A 16,709-nucleotide genomic window follows, 5' to 3' on the forward strand; every position below is an offset into this window, starting at 1 on the left:
TTCGCCGCCACCGCGTGAATGAACCGCGTCCCGCGCTCGCCGGCAATCGATTGGGCCGGAGCCGGAACCGCGAGCAGAGGGAGCGTAAGGAGCCGTGACGTATGGCTGCTTGCTGTGACGTCGACTGCCCTGCAAGCTGGCTCTCGCCTTCACCGCGTCGACAGTTATTGCGCTTTCAAGAAGCTCAGCTCAAAGGGCTTGGCAGAATCAGCCGTGGACATGTCTCACTGGATGCAATTCGCAAACGCGCAGCGCCTGCCACCTCTTCTTTATGCGGGTGGAATGCGAGTCATTTAGGGACGGCGAATAATGTATAAAAGGCGCCTAAACAACGCTCGGCAGTCGTCGCGCAAAACTTTTAAAATGTTTCCGCAATTCGAAAGTTTTTTTTTTTTTTTGTCCTCGTGTGCCACGCTCCTCTTTTTCCGTGCAACCCGTACACCAATGTTGGCAAGTCTCCAACGTTTCAGAATGATTACGTCCATACAGTTATTAAATTGCGATCGAGTTATGTTTTGCTACTAATGCACACAATGTTTACAAAAGACTCCTCTGGTTGTTTGTTTCTTTTGCGTGTTGCAGTCAAGTTATTTTGATTGGAGGAGCATGCTAATGGTTTAACATCCCTAATAATATATTCAACGAATGCCGAAATCAATTCAACCGTGTATTTGAGAACCAGTGCTTACTTAGAAATTCACACAGATTGCAGCAGGTGCAATCTAGTAAACATTTGCAACCTCGCTGTTCCAAACCCCTTCCCCGCGATGACAATACACTCCCATGGCTGGAACATCCATCTTCTCGAAAGAAGAGTCCTTTTTTTTTTTGAAAAGATAGCAAGCGAAAACCAAGTCGAATAATGACTCATACTACGACAGATGTCTGCCCAGGGTTACCGAGCAACTTGGGTCGATGGAAATTTCAGGACTTCAGACTTGATTTACAATCATTCTTCTTTTGAATTCCATATTCATGAAGTGTCGAATACACGAGGGATTTTTTTTATATCTGGTGCGCCACCTCTATCTGGGTACTGCGTGAAGAAAACACTTTTTACACAAAATGTCACTCGGAGAAAGTGTAGAAGACGCGCACGGCTACGTAGACGAAGATGGGCAACAACTTGCATTGCACAATGCGCATAATACGACGGCCGAAGACAGTAGCTACTACGAGAATAAATGACACTGGACCGTATGTCCTTCAGTCTCGGAAAAATTTCAGGTCTAAGGTCAAATACATGCCTTGTGGAAACTGTCAATATTCGTAAAAATAGATGAGTAATATATTTGTAAACTGTCGAGAGAACTATTAGGCTTTCCTTGTGTCTATACATTGGCCTTAACGTGACGCTCTATGTTCTGCTTCATGCGTAAACTTATTCTGTGTCCCTGTGACTGAACTTTGTCCATATTAGTGTCCTTGTGTGAATGAACGTTATAGGTAGCGTTATTTTCAGCCTTATCAGTGTTTTTTCGGAGTTCATTTTAGGCGAACTATGGCTTAATGTGAATGGGTCGTTTTTTGTGTTGTTTTTCGTCTTGCTGTGTGGATGAAATTCGTGCTTAGGAAAGAAATGACATTATTGTGAGTCATGCAAGTTGGTAGAACGGGGCAACAGGCCCGCCTATAGTATACCGCTAAATGTTCTTGGCGATATTTTATTACTCAGCTGACTTATATAGACCATCTCTAGGTGTGATTCCAGTTAACTGTTTCGATTGCGGTGATTTTCCCGAATTCATTCACAGTAAAAAATATTAGCTAGTGCTATTTAAAAGCACCAATATCTCCTAAAGATATTAGAAAAAAAAGAAAAGCATAGTGCTTAAATATCGCAATGCACTAAAATCTAGAATTCTACTTTTGAATACAACAACTAAATAGAACAAAATAATCACCTCCGTGCTTACGGGCAGTGCCTCTTGCGAATTTTGTGGTATCGGCTATTGTTCAGGTCACTTTGACGCAATGCGATATGCATTCCCTTCCGACGAAGCCATATTCTTTTTGAAAACGCTATGTTGTAGTGAAGCGTGGGTATCTCCCACTCCTCTTTTCACATGCATGTCACACTGAAAGATGTCCTATCTTTGGAAGAAGAGGATATTTCGAAAGCGTGAACCAGAAGGCAGTTAACTATTTACAATAGATACAATACCTTGCTCTCGCTCAAGATATTGCGCATTCGAGTACAAAAAACAGGTGGAAAAACAAACAAAGCTGTTTTCCTTTAAATAAATGAAAAAAAAACAGTGAATCAGCAAGAATATTGCTTTACTTGTACGCCGACTCATGCATACAGCGTGTTGCTACTTGTTGATCTATGTATAGCGAAGACGTATTCTCCATGAAATGATAATCTTCTATATATCACAACAAAAATGGCTTATCTCGAAAAAAAATCAATGTCAGAAAAACATATTTCCTTTCCGCATGGAGCCTCACTTTAGGAGGAGGAGGAGGAAGCCACAAAATGGAGAAGGCGGGAAGGTTAACCAGAAAGACATCCGGTTGGCTACCCTACACTGGGGGATTAGGGAAGGGAACAAGAATGAGGAGAAAGAGGGAAGAGAGGGGAAAAGGAGAGACTGACAGTAATTTCACTGCAGCGTGTAGAACTCCACCGCATGTCAGAGGCGTTCACACAAGCCCGTCTTTCTCAGGAAACACAGCAGGGCTTTCAATGCCTTGTGGGCTGTCGAGGGATGTGGACGTTGCTGTTGTAGCACCTGCACAGAAAGAGGCCCATCATCCAGTCGCCGCATTGCGTTGGCAAGTACTTGTCTGTCTGAGGCAAATCGAGGACAGTGACACAGCAGGTGTTCGATATTTTCATCGGAGCCGCAAACATCGTACGCTGAACTGTCAGTAATTCCAATTACCGTGGCATAAGCTTTCGTGAAAGCAACTCCCAGTAAAAGGCGATAGAGAAGCGAAGCTTCACGTCGATGTAGGCCCGGGGGAGGCCAGATTTGTAGTAAAGGGTCAAGCTCGTGCAGTCTTGTACGTCGTATGCTTGGTGTGTTCCACTCAGTCAGTGTGAGGCTGCGGGCCAGTTGACGAATATTATTATTCAATATATCAATAGTGTGACTCAATCGGCAGGCTGACTGCTTAACGCTTAAAGGACACGAAAACAAAAAAGTGTGTTCAGCTTTAGTCGTAAGAAACCATTGTGCAATACCCAAAAAAAGTCATTCCAATCGTGAGGTGACGCTTGTGGAGCGAGCAAAAAAAAACCTTGAGGACAAAAGATGGGCAGCAGCAGAACGCCAAACTTGTCACTCTAGCCATCATCTAGGCTTTGGGGGCTGAAGCTTCACCCTAGCTAATTATATGTCGGTAAGAATTGAACTGCGTTGTGTTCTAAAGAAGTCAACAAACAATCGCTAAATCAAGGAACATTCACTCTGCACGAAGGGTCAAATTTCAGAATACATCTTGAAATACGCTACATGATAATAATCTGACAGCGCAGGGACTTGCGAGATAACTTTTAAAAAATGTACAACTTGAGGCAATCAATTTGGTACTATTAAAATAATATATTACCCGATACTAATGATGTTAGTGCTTAGAAGAGTTGCTTGTCGATTGAACCTAACTTAGCATTTGAAAAGCGTAAGCACTTCCATACCGACTCAATGAGAAAATGGTCCGTCCTTTCGTGCCTCTGTCATTTAAGAGAAATGGCCGTAAAGAAATAAAATGTTTGAGACCAAATAAGATCTCTTAGTCATGCTTCTTTTTAAACCTGCACCACTCATGCTCCGATAGCGAGTGTCGGCAGAATGTATATATCTGTTAATCGTATGAGCGAGTTTTGCCAGTGATATACACAAATGTAAAAAAGTATGCTTTCTACGAAGGCTTCGATAAAATATTTCAGGACAGTAAACAAAAGCCCTCCCTAGAACAATATGAAACGCCTACATAGAAGGCTGTAGGGGACACACCAACAAAGTTCCGACTTTTCGAAAATGTGATGCCAAACACGCGTTTTGATGGTCACAGGGTGCACCTTTCATGGGACCGTTCTAGACGCTGACCAATATTCGAAAGATGCTGACGGACGCCATGACACAGCCACCCCGTCGCAACGAAAGAATGCAACCATCAAGATTCCCACAATAAAACTCTACGCCGGCGCATCACTTATACAACTATCAAAAGAGACTGGGCGTAGATTTGTCTTCCTAATCTCTTTCAAACGTGTCACGCCGTCGAGAAAAAAAGAGGAGGGGAGAGATTGTGAGAAGTGTAATGATGCATAATACACAAAGGTCACACTGAGGAACATTTATTTGTATAGCTATTTGTGCTTTAGGAAAAGTAAAATAGAAATAAGTGGGTTATGAGATGCAGAGACGACGAAAGAGGACAGAAAACAAACAACGAGTAAGTGCACTGAAAGCCTTCACTCTATACCCTTACTCATTTTTGTAATTCAAATAATGCCAAGGACGTCCTTGAAACCACATCGAGAGTCCCGCCAAGGGTCCACTGTAACGTCCGCTGACAAGGGTTGGCTTACGGTGTCGCTATTAATTCTTCGCATGCTGGCAACCACATAGAACAAGCACAAGAGTCTGTCTCACATGTTCACTTTTACCATTCACACGTGTAAAGCAGGCAATTCTACATTCTCACTAACCTCTGTCGCACTAACAATTGACAATATTAGCCTCATTCGGTGGGAGTCAAAATTGTTAACCCCCGCCTCTTCATTGAAGGTTTACTGGTGTAACGTCAAACCTATCTTTGGCTCGATTCCTAGAGATCTTGTAGTTGTTAGGAAGGCGCTGGAAAAGTACAGTTGCACTCACTATGAGTTGCAAAATGCTGCCCGTCGTCAAAGAGGCACCAGCAGCACACAATAGCAGTGACATTAAAAGAGCCTTCCTTTATTGCTCGTTCACACTGACCATCCACGCATGTAAATAGGCAGTCGGACAACCTAATTGCAAAGCTTTTATGCAAACCAATGGGCTGCGTCGTTTTATTGGTACATTTCCACCTCGGCGTTGTCTTCTCTCTGGCTCTCTTCTCTGGCGCTAGCGATCGCAACACTCTCCCGGCGATCTGTCATTTAGATACCCAGGATTGATATCTGGCATCTTTGTGCAATTGCGGTGTTCAAAGTTCTTCTTCATGGTACTTCAGTATTTCTTTGGCTAGAGTTAGCTCTTCGCGTATTCTTTTCAAACAATCCTGACAAATAAGGTCAGCTCTTCATCAGCTGGTAACCAAGGAACCGTACCAAAGGCTGCAACATGTGGTCTCCACCCCATGCCGGTGATGTGGGACCTGTTAAGATGGTATAGCGCCACCTGCAAAGCACTCAATTACCCTTGAATTTCGTATATAGCTTGAGGTACATTTACACGTCTATTATCAAGTGTTTGATAAAAGAGCTAGCTTCAGAGTGGTAAGGTTCTGGGTATCGAAGTGTACTATTTCTTTCATAGGCCGAATTGAGCAACTTTTCTATTTTAAACCCTGGTCCACTGTCCGCAACAATGATCTTGGCGTTCTTGACGGGTTTCCTCTGAAACAGTATTCTAATGTAGCTCGTGTATTCTCTTACCCCTTCAGAGGCCGCTAAGCACGTGCACTTATCCACGACGACCAGGAAGGCTTGGGTTGGTTTCCCACAGTCACTTTACTTGAGCGAAATTGAAGTGAATTACTTCAAAGTACATAGTTGAGTACTCTAGCATAACCACTGTTTCCACGTGGTTTGTATTTTGATTTCCCCATCTGACGCTCATCACACGTCTTGACACAACTGGCAACATCTGCTTTCATGTTCGATGTAAATCTCTACGTGAGCTTGCGGTAACTCTCTGAGAATCTATCGCGACGTCCTGAATGTAGGCTGCTGTGGTATATAACTTCAGAATTTATGCGCTTTGGTTTCGGGGCACACATCTTCCCATTCCGCAATTTTACCTCTTGGTTACCCTACCAAAGCTTCCTCAAGTTGATGCTTTCTTCAGAATATTCTTACGACAGTTCGAGACGTGATAGTGCGTCAGCATCCTGGTGCTTTTGGCTTGGTCTACGCATTACATCGAGACTGAATTGCTGAATCTCACTCACCCACAGATCTATTTTGTCCTTTCGCTGCGCAAGTTGCAACAAGTGTATGTGTGTATGTGTATATGTGTATGTATATGTATATATATGAGTATATATTAAGGGTGTCGCATGTAACTTGAGCCAGAGTTTAAAAATATGCCAGAACACGTAATTACGACGCGCCCAAATGCATGTTACTCACGGTTGCCTGGAGTTAGTCGGACTAGTTTTTGTGTTCTCAAATATTGTTTAATTAGACATGTTTCTTTAACTAACTTTTCAAGAAACGAAGATAGTTAAAAATTTTCAATGAAAAAGCTGTATTTCGGTTGGCGAAGCATTCGATTAGACAGTTTTGAACTTTATATCTGTCAGGTATTAGTGTTTTTCTGCTAGTTGCAAATGCCCGCGAAATACAAAAAAATACCACGTGACAAGCCCGCTGGCGCGTCAGTGCGCACAATGCTTGCTTTAGTGCTCCCTAACGTTCCGCGTACGAACAACACGCTTCCCTCGCACCGGTTCATGATAGCGATAAGCAGTCACAGCGGTTATTGTTTTTGTGGCCGATAGCAAAACGTGTTCATCGTGAAGCCACCACCATCGTTGCGGCCCTGCCGAGACAGCACAATGGGGCAAATGCTATGGTCGTTTGTACGCGGAACGTTAGGAGCATTAGAATCATTGCGCGCACTGGCGCATGAGCTGGTTTGTCACGTGGTATTTTTTGTACTTCGCGGGCATTTGTAATTAGCAGAAAACACTAGTACATAACAGATATAAAGTTTAAAACTGTCTAATCGGACGTTTTGCCAAGCAATCTACAACTTTCTCATTGAATTTTTTCTTCTATCTTCGTTTCTTTGAAAGTAAGTTAATTAAACACATCTAATTAAACAATATTTGTGAACACAAAAAATAGTCTGACTAACTCCAGGCAACGGTGAGCATCATGTGTTTCGTCGCGTCATAGTTACGTGTTCTGGCATATTTTCAAACCCTGGCTCAAGTTACGTGGGACACCCTGTATATGTATATGTATATGTATATGTATATGTATGTATGTGTATATGTGTATATACTGCTGAGTGCTATGTCTTTCGACTTGAAAATTTATGTAGTAGTTTTTCAGCTGTTCCAAGATATACTGTGCATTTGTATTTTTTGTCTATTTATAATTGATGGATTTGTGGGGTTTAACGTCCCAAAACCACCATATGATTATGAGAGACGCCGTAGTGGAGGGCTCCGGAAATTTTGACCACCTGGGGTTCTTTAACGTGCACCCAAATCTGAGCACACGGGCCTACGACATTTCCGCCTCCATCGAAAATGCAGCCGCCGCAGCCGGGATTTGAACCCGCGACCTGCGGGTCAGCAGCTGAGTACCTTAGCCACTAGACCATTTGTCTATTTATATTATTTATATTATTTGTATTCACTCCTGCATGGGCCCGAGAAGGGCCTGCAGTATCTGTAAATAAAAAAATTAAAAAATACATCAGAGCATGGTTATCAGTAAACATGTAGAAATGTTTACTTTTCAGGTAACTTTTGAAGCACCTGAGTGTCATTATGATGGTCAGAACTTTCTTTTCTGTTGTCGTGTGGTTCCCCTACGTTTTCAGGAACATACAGATTATAGTGGCCGATGAGCTTAATCTATCTTCCTGGTTGTTCACATTGCTTCTATTGATAAAGGATGGCACCTGCGGCTTAGTGAAATGCGTCTTTGTATAGTTATAACAGCAAATCGAAGTTTAGCCGTGCCAATACAGGGTCAGACAAAATCGCTTTCACGAGTTCCAGACAGCTATTCTTGCATTCCTCTGACCAGACAAGTGCAATGCCTGTCTGGGTCGGAGCAGGCAAACATTTCGTTTTTCTTGCGTAGTTTTCTATAAACCTGCGGAACTGACTTGTGAGTCCGAGGAACACTCTAAAAGAATTTATGTCATAGCGCTTTGTCAGCTTATTTATACAATGCGCCCTCTCTTCTTTAGTGCCCTTGGTTCGGTCATCGAAATTTCTTCCCAGAAGGATGACTTTTCTACAGAAGCACTGACCCTTCTTTATATTGATTTTTAGTCCAGCAGCACTAAGTGCCTGAAAGACTTCGTCCTGGTGTTCTCCGTGGTCTTCTCGTGTTTTTGAGCATGCAACAATGCCATCCACATACGCATTACAAAATATTCCTATCAAATTCTTGAGAACTCTGTTCATCATCTTCTGAAACCATGCTCCAGAGTTTTTTCACCCAAACGGTAGTCTGTTCGCAGATATCTAAAAGATTGACAAATGCAAGAACCTCTGTAGTATTTCCTTTTAGTGAAACCTTTCAGTATCCTTTAGACTAGTCAATACGTGAAAACCATTTACATCCTCCAGTCCTGTCCATAATTTCGTCAAACCTTGGCATTGTGTGCAGGAAAAGATCGGTCCGTTTATTTGTAAGTCTATATTCTTTACACAGGCTACATCACCTATCTTCTTTCCAAACAATGCTAACGGGTTAAACGAAGGATGAAGATGAAGGCCGGATGTCTTCCGCTTCCAGCGTCCCTTCGAGTTCCTGCTTGTACTGTATTTTTATGTAGAGGCTGAGGCTGTATGGCTTTGTCTTGATGATAGTGCTGTCACGTAATAATAAGGGTTCCTCAATGGCCGTTTTGGTTTCTGGGTACGAATCATTGCACAGAAGCCTTGAAAACATCAATGGCACAACTCCCGAAGATGGCCTACGATCAGGCCTATTAACGATAAAATTTAAAATTACTCTCTTCCAATCAAGACCACGTCGTCTAAGAGGATATTAACTTTCATCCGCGTCATGTCAGGCCTTGATAATATAAAGTCAAAGTGGATCTTTTGGAACTCCAAGAACTTAGACCTTCAATTTCTCACCTTCATGCTGCAGGTTAACTTCTATTCATCTATAATAATCTCGACAAAAGCCATCGTAGCTGCACACACGAATATACTTATCATACACAATGTTGTAAGTATTGACTAAACTCTCGTTGATTAAACTGACAAAAGCATCGTTGCCAATCAAAACTGATAACAGTTCAGCCATTAACTGACATTATGACACTTAAAATTATAGTATTTGTGAGAATCATATTATTTCATTAACTGTGCAGCCTTCCCGAGGCAATAATCTCATACGAAAATGTCGGCTACGTTGAGTGATAGTCTCTGCTGCTTCCAAGGACGATGTGTTTTTGCCAAGATATCACCTTATTGTCTCTGCTCATAGTTGTATCCTTATCGAGTGCGCTAGATTCTGCGGATGTTGTGTACTTCAATGCCCATAGCAACTCGTTTGAAGACGTTAGTGACCTCGCTTGCATCTGCCTTTGATAATATTTTTTCATACCCTGTATGACAAGAGCAACGGCTGACGAGTTCGTCAATGTTGAATCATCTATACCAGGGGTCTCGAACTCACATCACCTGCGGGGCCACAGTCACCAAATGTATACCCGCAAACGGCCGACACAGTCGTGAATAAGTAGAGAGCAGATAGAGGGGGCAGGAGGATGTAGTTTCAACAAAATGTCACCTATCGTTGGCATTTTAAAGAAGTCTTTTTGCATGTTTGATACATAGCTCATTTCTGATCAGAACTTTCCGCCATGTTTTGAGAAGCATATCTATACATTGTTATACAGTGGCTAAAAGCTGGACACTGATCCTAATGTATAGAGTTTTTCTTCCGCACTTATGTTTCAACACAAGGTGACCACATGTACGTCTGACGGAACAAAGGCCCAGGCGCGTCTGTGAAGCTCACCCTCACAAAGTGTTATCACTCACGATAGACGAGAAAACAATGCGAGCACCACGTAGTAATATCATGAGCATTCACAAAGTCACAAAAAAATATTAGACAAAGGACATCATGCGCGAACCGCGGGCCGCACACAAAAGGTCGGCGGGACACGTGTTTGATACCCCTGGTCCATGCGAAGTAACTGCCACTTTCCGAAAATGTACTCTCTTACTTTAGTGCCTCTCAGTTGGTAAATATGGGAAATGCACCAAAGTTCTCCAGAATTCACCTCGAAAGCGCTTGCAGTGCTTTTCCTCCATACTACCCAAGAAGTGTTTGTATGCGATGTGATTTGCAGTTAAACCGCTTCCCCATGCGTTCCAGCAGAGACAAAGCTTCATATTGTGTATGCAGTCTTCATCGCTTGTTCAGTGCTTTTGAGCGCATGCATAATGGTAAAAATCTAGCCACACAGTGACGCTTGACGAATTGTAAATAAGCATGTCTGGTCTCACATAGCTGTCATTCTTACTCTTATTCGGAACTTGAACAAGAGGTCCTAAAAGCTGATCCTACTGTGTCATATATAGTTTCTGCACTTCTGTAAATGCATTAGTGACCCCTATAGTGTCGCTATCATTGACGCTTCTTCGTGCTCACTTCAAACACCGGCGGAGCTTTTGCCAAGTCAGGCGCTAAATCTTCAAGAACCGTGCTCACAGTCACACTACCTTGAGTGACGAGGCGTAGCTCTAGCATCATCGGCAATCGTCTTCACAAAAGTCGGAGTTGTAGTGCCTTCCCAGAGCTGGCCACCTGCTTGGAAGCCCGCGATGAGAGGTCGCTTCTGAAGGTGGCTGAAATCAAACTTGATCTTCATTCCTGCCCTATACTGTGCCAATGTAATGTTTTTATGCAGACCAAGTGACTGCGTCAGTTTCTAGTTTGTTTGCTTGTAGTCTGTCAACTCTGCCACATACTAACTCTAGGGGATTGGCCAAGAAAACCTCTTGTAGCCTATGTATGATAACTACACAATTATTCCCATCCTATTACTAAAATGTGCCATCAAGGAACAAAAAAAAATTACAAATTATCTTTTTAAAAAAATACAACAAGAATGTTAAAGTAAAAGTGAATTTTAAAAAAAAAACGCCAGGCCTGCGCGGAAAGCGCAGCACAGTCACAGCGAAAGCTAGAAGAGCGGCCTTTCAGAGCCTTTTCTAAACACTCATTGAGTAAATGCTGCAAGCACACTTGCTGAGTACCCACTGCGGCATTAATAATAATAATATATTGGTGGTAGAACAGCATTCACTAAGCTATTATTCGTCATTTTTCTGAGAAGCTTTGTATCTGTTAAACATTTGCAAGGAATTTCATGCCAATGGTTCATGCCGTGGCTGATGACAATGAGGAATTATTCCTGACGTGCGTGTGCGCCACAGTTAATAGGTGATCAAAAACAATCTTTTGCAATGGGGTGGGGCATTGGATGACCCACTCGTTTCACTATTCACATTGTGTGACGCCTCGTTGTTCTTTTGCTGTTCTAAAACGCTTTATTACTCATACTAACGCGATTCCTTTCTCGACATCAAGACTGCCTAAGGCAAGTTTGTGAACAAGTCCCAAGCACCCGCCTAGCTCAGTGGTAGAATAATGGGCTGGCGCGCAGCGGACGGGGGTTTGAGGCCTACTGTGTCGTTGGTCTAGGTTTTTTTTTTTCCTACTTTACGATAGTGGTTACGGACACCAGTGGCGGCGCCAGCGGCGGTGGCTACGGGCAACTATACGGCACCACGCGTGACCCGAGTTTGGACCTCTTAACAGCTTCCGCTGTAAAATAAAAGGAAATCAGCGCTAATACTATATCGAAAGTCTCAAATTTTGAGCTCACCAGTCAGATGAGTTTACCTCACCCGATCAAAATTGAATGTGTTCTACATGTATTCACACTAACAATTATATCACTAACATTTTTGAGTACATACTTAAGCAGTCATTATGTCGGAATACGTTTAGTTTCTTCAATAAAATAGATACGGCATCAAATATGTTTCTTTGGCAGTGTCCCAAGACGCAGGCATCAAAATGAAAAAATATTTTTGCGGTTAAACCTAAACCTTGTCGAAAACGAAATAACTAGAAGTATTGTCCTAATCAATGAATAGTTCCGACATGATACAAAATATGTATTCAATAGTTTCTGTTTCTTCGCAGAAGAGACACAGGGGAGATATTTCCAGACCAGCTCTGCGTGAAGAAAAGTTTAATGGGAGAACACGGCATCAAAATTTGGTTAAAATAACTTCAAACTTTCTAGATTTATTTCACCGAGGTTTCCGATAAAATCTGAGGTTCAGATAGCATGCCCATTTAGTAATACTGTCAATCATATCTGTATATATATATATATATATATATATATATATATATATATAAGGGAAAGAAGTGCATACCTTAGGGCTCGTTTTTCCGTGTTTTGACGCAATATTATTGAGATCTAACAGACAATAATGCCAAGGGATGTATAGGGGAAGTTATTAGAACCAATGTAATGTAAATAAGAAGAAAGAAAAGTGGATGAACAAATAACTTGCCGTGAGCAGGAATCGAACCTACGACCTTCGAATAATGCGTTCGATGCTCTAACCACTGAGCTATCACAGCAGCCATTCCTCCAGCCACTTTGTTGGGTTTATATTTGAATTTAAACGAGGTAGTGTCAGTCAGCGCCACCTGTAGCCATGGCGGCGAGTGTGGAACACCCTTTCATGAGCCTGTGTGGCATCACGTAGCACGTGAACTTATTACGAGTGAGCAGCTGACCAATAGTCCCTCGTATACAACCTAACAGCACCAAGTCTGTGAGTACGAGACTCTCGTTAATGAATAAGGGAAAGAAGTGTATACCTAAGGGCTCGTTTTTCCGTGTTTTGACACAATATTATTGAGATCTAACAGACAATAATGCCAAAGAATGTGTAGAGGAAGTTATTAGAACCAATATAATATAAATAAGAAGAAAAGTGGGTCAAAAATTATATATATATATATATATATATATATATATATATATATATATATATATATATATATATATATATGAAGTCTGTTGTGCTTTGGTACTTTATATTCTGTGTCCAAATATTTGATTGATAGAATCATGACCCAATATTTGATCGAATCTATTTGTGCAATGGGTTCCTGTTTAAATTAAACCGAAATAGAAATCATATATATATATATATATATATATATATATATATATATATATATATATATATATATATATATATATATATATATATACATATTGGAGTACCGAAATAGTTGGTACATCAAGCGAAGCTCGGGCTAATAAATCGGCCAGTTCATTTAAATGTATGCCACAGTGGCCTGCGATCTTCTGTACTAATTTTAGGAGTTTTAGTTGTGGTGGTACTAATATTAATAGGGCTCCTGAAAAGTCAACAATAGGGCTCCTGGTTATTTTTTACGCTGAAAGAGCTGATTCAGATGATTGCACTCCTTTCGTTCGAAGGCAGTTTTCGAAACGCCGAAATAAAAGACATGAGCTCAGTTTAAAATACTAAAAGGCGTGAAATTTGGCAGCTTCACTCAGAATGACCAGCTGAGGTAATCAGAGGAAATTCCCACATCACAGTTTTCATTATTTACAGAAGCATCTGTGGCTATTATGTTGTTTGTTTCTGCATGTATTGCATAATCTTCTATTGTGTTATTCAAAAATAGGAGAGATTAGAACATAGATTGTGGTGCAAATCATCATCGTATTCTATTGTAGTATTGTGATTTCATTTATTAGCTTCAATTACCGTTCTAACGTCCACCTTTATGCTTTCCCGTTTCTACTGGGCAAAAAATAATCCAGGTTGTACAAAATTCTGGCTAATGAGGAAGAAAGAAGGCGTCGGGGTCACTGATAAAGGCATACTTGGATCTTCTAGCCGATAAGCTGTAAATTTTTAAGAAAGTTTATGCCGATAGGAAGACGAATTTTAATGAAGCGTTGGCATGCGTGCTTCCTGATAGATTATATTAATAACCACAAACCTAGGAAGTCTTAGCGCTTAACACAGTCGTAGCGCTTCTCGATCTAACAGAACTAATATCATTTTATAAGCAGGGTCACTCGAAAATAATATGCCGCCAAGTTCCACTATTGGGCGCATGTACATTTTGTATAACGTTAAGGGTGTGTGTCTACGTAACCCATATGTCCAGTTGCTCAGCCTGGGCAATAAGCCTGAAGTCCGTTGTGCCTTTGGTGTTATATATTCTTTGTCCGAATATTTGATAGAATCATGACCCAATATTTGATAGAATCTATTTGTGGAATGGGTTCCTGTTTATATTAAACCAAAATAGAAATCGTATCTGCTACTGAAAACACCAGGAGTGCACTTCAACTGATGTTTAGCGCCAATAAAATTGACTGCAGCCACATTTCTAGAGTATCATTATATCTTTGCAGTTTTTCAAGCAAGGAGTAAATGTCACTGCCTGCCGGTAAGAACGTGATATCATCTGCATAAATGTAGACAGTGACCAGCCGGTCAGTTGGAATAGAGCCCATCACTACATTGAATAATACCAGATATAGAACTGCCCCTTGAAGAACTCCGTGTTTCTGTTTGAATTTATATGAGCAACACCATCCCTTACGCGATGAAATTCCTTTGATTTTTAAAATTCTGCTAACCATTCCATAATGCATCTCGAAAAGTTTAGGTTCTGTACCACATTCAGTGAAATGGAGTGCTCGACGTTGTCATAAGCTTTAGTTATGTCAAGTGTTACAGCACAGCTTAATGTCGTGTTTTTCGGGAAAGCTACATTCGGCTCTCTAAATCGGCACCAGCACACCCAATTGAGCACTCAATATGAAAACCAATATGGTTTGGTTGTAATGTTAGCTTGTCTGCTATCCCGACATTTATTCTGCCATTTAGAGCCCTCTCTATAAGTTTGATCACATGTATGTTAGAGACATGGGTCTCACATTTTCGATGTGAAAACCGTATTCTTGTTTTGTTTTTGTTTTTTAGTATGGAAAGTACGATGGCTATTTTGCAGTCGCACGGTATTCAAGGCGTCGTTGAAAGAATAGTTTATAAAACTGAGTACGTCATTGGGTGATAACTTGAATAAAGATTTAATCATAGGAACTGTTATACCATAAGGACCAGGAGCTGACAAGAGTAAATATTTATTCACATTTGACGCTTCGAACAATGTGACTTTGTCGAAGTCATCGTTTTGCTAGAATACTTTTCGAAGTCAGTCGTTATTGCAGATTTTCCCTAGTTGTTCGACTAATTCGAAGAGAATCTACTTTCTAGATCTACACCAATTGACTCTCAAAATTTTGTCATTTCTTCCGATTATTGCCTTTCATAAGCAGTATATAATGGAGATGGCAGAATTTCGCGAGATCTCATACATATAAATAACCCGTCTTGCTTTTATGTTTGAAAAGAAAGCCGAAATGCCTTTTCTTACTGTTTTTTTTTTTAGCTTGGGTAACCATGCATTTAAATGCCGTGGCAATAAATTTGTGATCTGACAAATTTTGGGGGGACTGTTTATGAATAAGTTGCTTCCAAGCCTGTCATTGTCTGTGATCACGTTAGCAATTCGAATTTTACCATAGACTATATAAGGCGCCCTATTAGGAGAATGAATAGTAAACTCTGCTTTTTTGTTGGTTCTTTATTTATAGCGCTTTATTTTATAGCTTTAGTTTTATCGCTGTCTTCAGTGGGAGAAGTCAAAACTGCTTTTAGGTCTTTTTTTATTTAGGTATATTTTATAAACATTTGGACTTAGGAACAAGGTGGTGTAATGGCGCAAGCAATCTTAAACATTATAGGAGAGTGGTGACGGTTCGTGGCGCAGTTCAGAGTAGTCCACGAGGTGCTAGAAGTAGACCAGCTTACAAAGTTATCTAAGGCAGACCGGGGTCGCTCACTGATAAATGTAGAAGCTCTAGCGTTGAGGCAGGATAAATCGTTGTCCACAGACCAGTCCCGCAATCGTTTTCCACTCTGATCAGTTTAAAATCCAAACACGTGGAGTGGGAATCTAAATCTCCGACCAAAATTTTTCCTTACACCATGACTTAACAGCTATCTCTAAACATCGTGTTTCTTCTATGCCCACAGGAAAGTAGGCGTTTACTAGAAAGAAAGGAAGGCATCCTGGCAAGGTAACGTGTAAGGCAAAAGTTTCGAATTCAGGGGACATACGTTTCTACAAAACTTTTACCTTAAAATAATTTTATTATTGACAAAGAATGCTATACCTCCACCTTTGTATAGCAGGTCTAGTCAAAAAGATCCGAAATTAGGCAAGTTAACTGAATATTGTGTGGATAGTCATGTTTCTTGCAATGCATTAACGTCTGGAGTGGTTACAGAAGACAACTACAATCTTTGCAAAATCTTTGATGTATGTTAGGTGCAACTACAATCTTTGAGCAAAATCTTTGATGTATGTTAGGTGCGGTAAAATAAAGGCGCTCACCGGATTCTTTGCGAACATGGAGCATTTTAGCAAGTCTTAGACACAAAGATTGTCAGTTTAAAAGCAAGAAATGCCTCTCTTTCTCAACTGTCTGAACTTTATGATGCTGTGAAAGTTTGCTGTGGCTGCTCTCAACTCCACCTGAATCACTTTTGAATTCTTTATCCTTATATCTTCTTTGCATGGGACTAGATCAACAGGCACGAATGCGATGCCATTACATGGAACAGGTCCACTGGTAGCTTATGTGGAGGAAGAGAAGCAGAGCAGAGGGAAGCCCGTGATCAAGGTGAAG

At 41.1% G+C, this 16,709-nt stretch overlaps 1 non-coding gene across 1 annotated transcript; it reads right to left on the reverse strand.

The window, feature by feature from the left end:
* Window positions 1-12,462: 12,462 nt before the first annotated feature.
* On the reverse strand, window positions 12,463-12,535 carry TRNAM-CAU (transfer RNA methionine (anticodon CAU)). The gene has a single exon. It is a non-coding gene; the product is annotated as a tRNA-Met (tRNA).
* Between the last annotated feature and the right edge of the window lie 4,174 nt (window positions 12,536-16,709).

The sequence above is a fragment of the Rhipicephalus microplus genome, chromosome X, assembly GCF_043290135.1.
Source record: "Rhipicephalus microplus isolate Deutch F79 chromosome X, USDA_Rmic, whole genome shotgun sequence".
Taxonomy (NCBI): domain Eukaryota; kingdom Metazoa; phylum Arthropoda; class Arachnida; order Ixodida; family Ixodidae; genus Rhipicephalus; species Rhipicephalus microplus.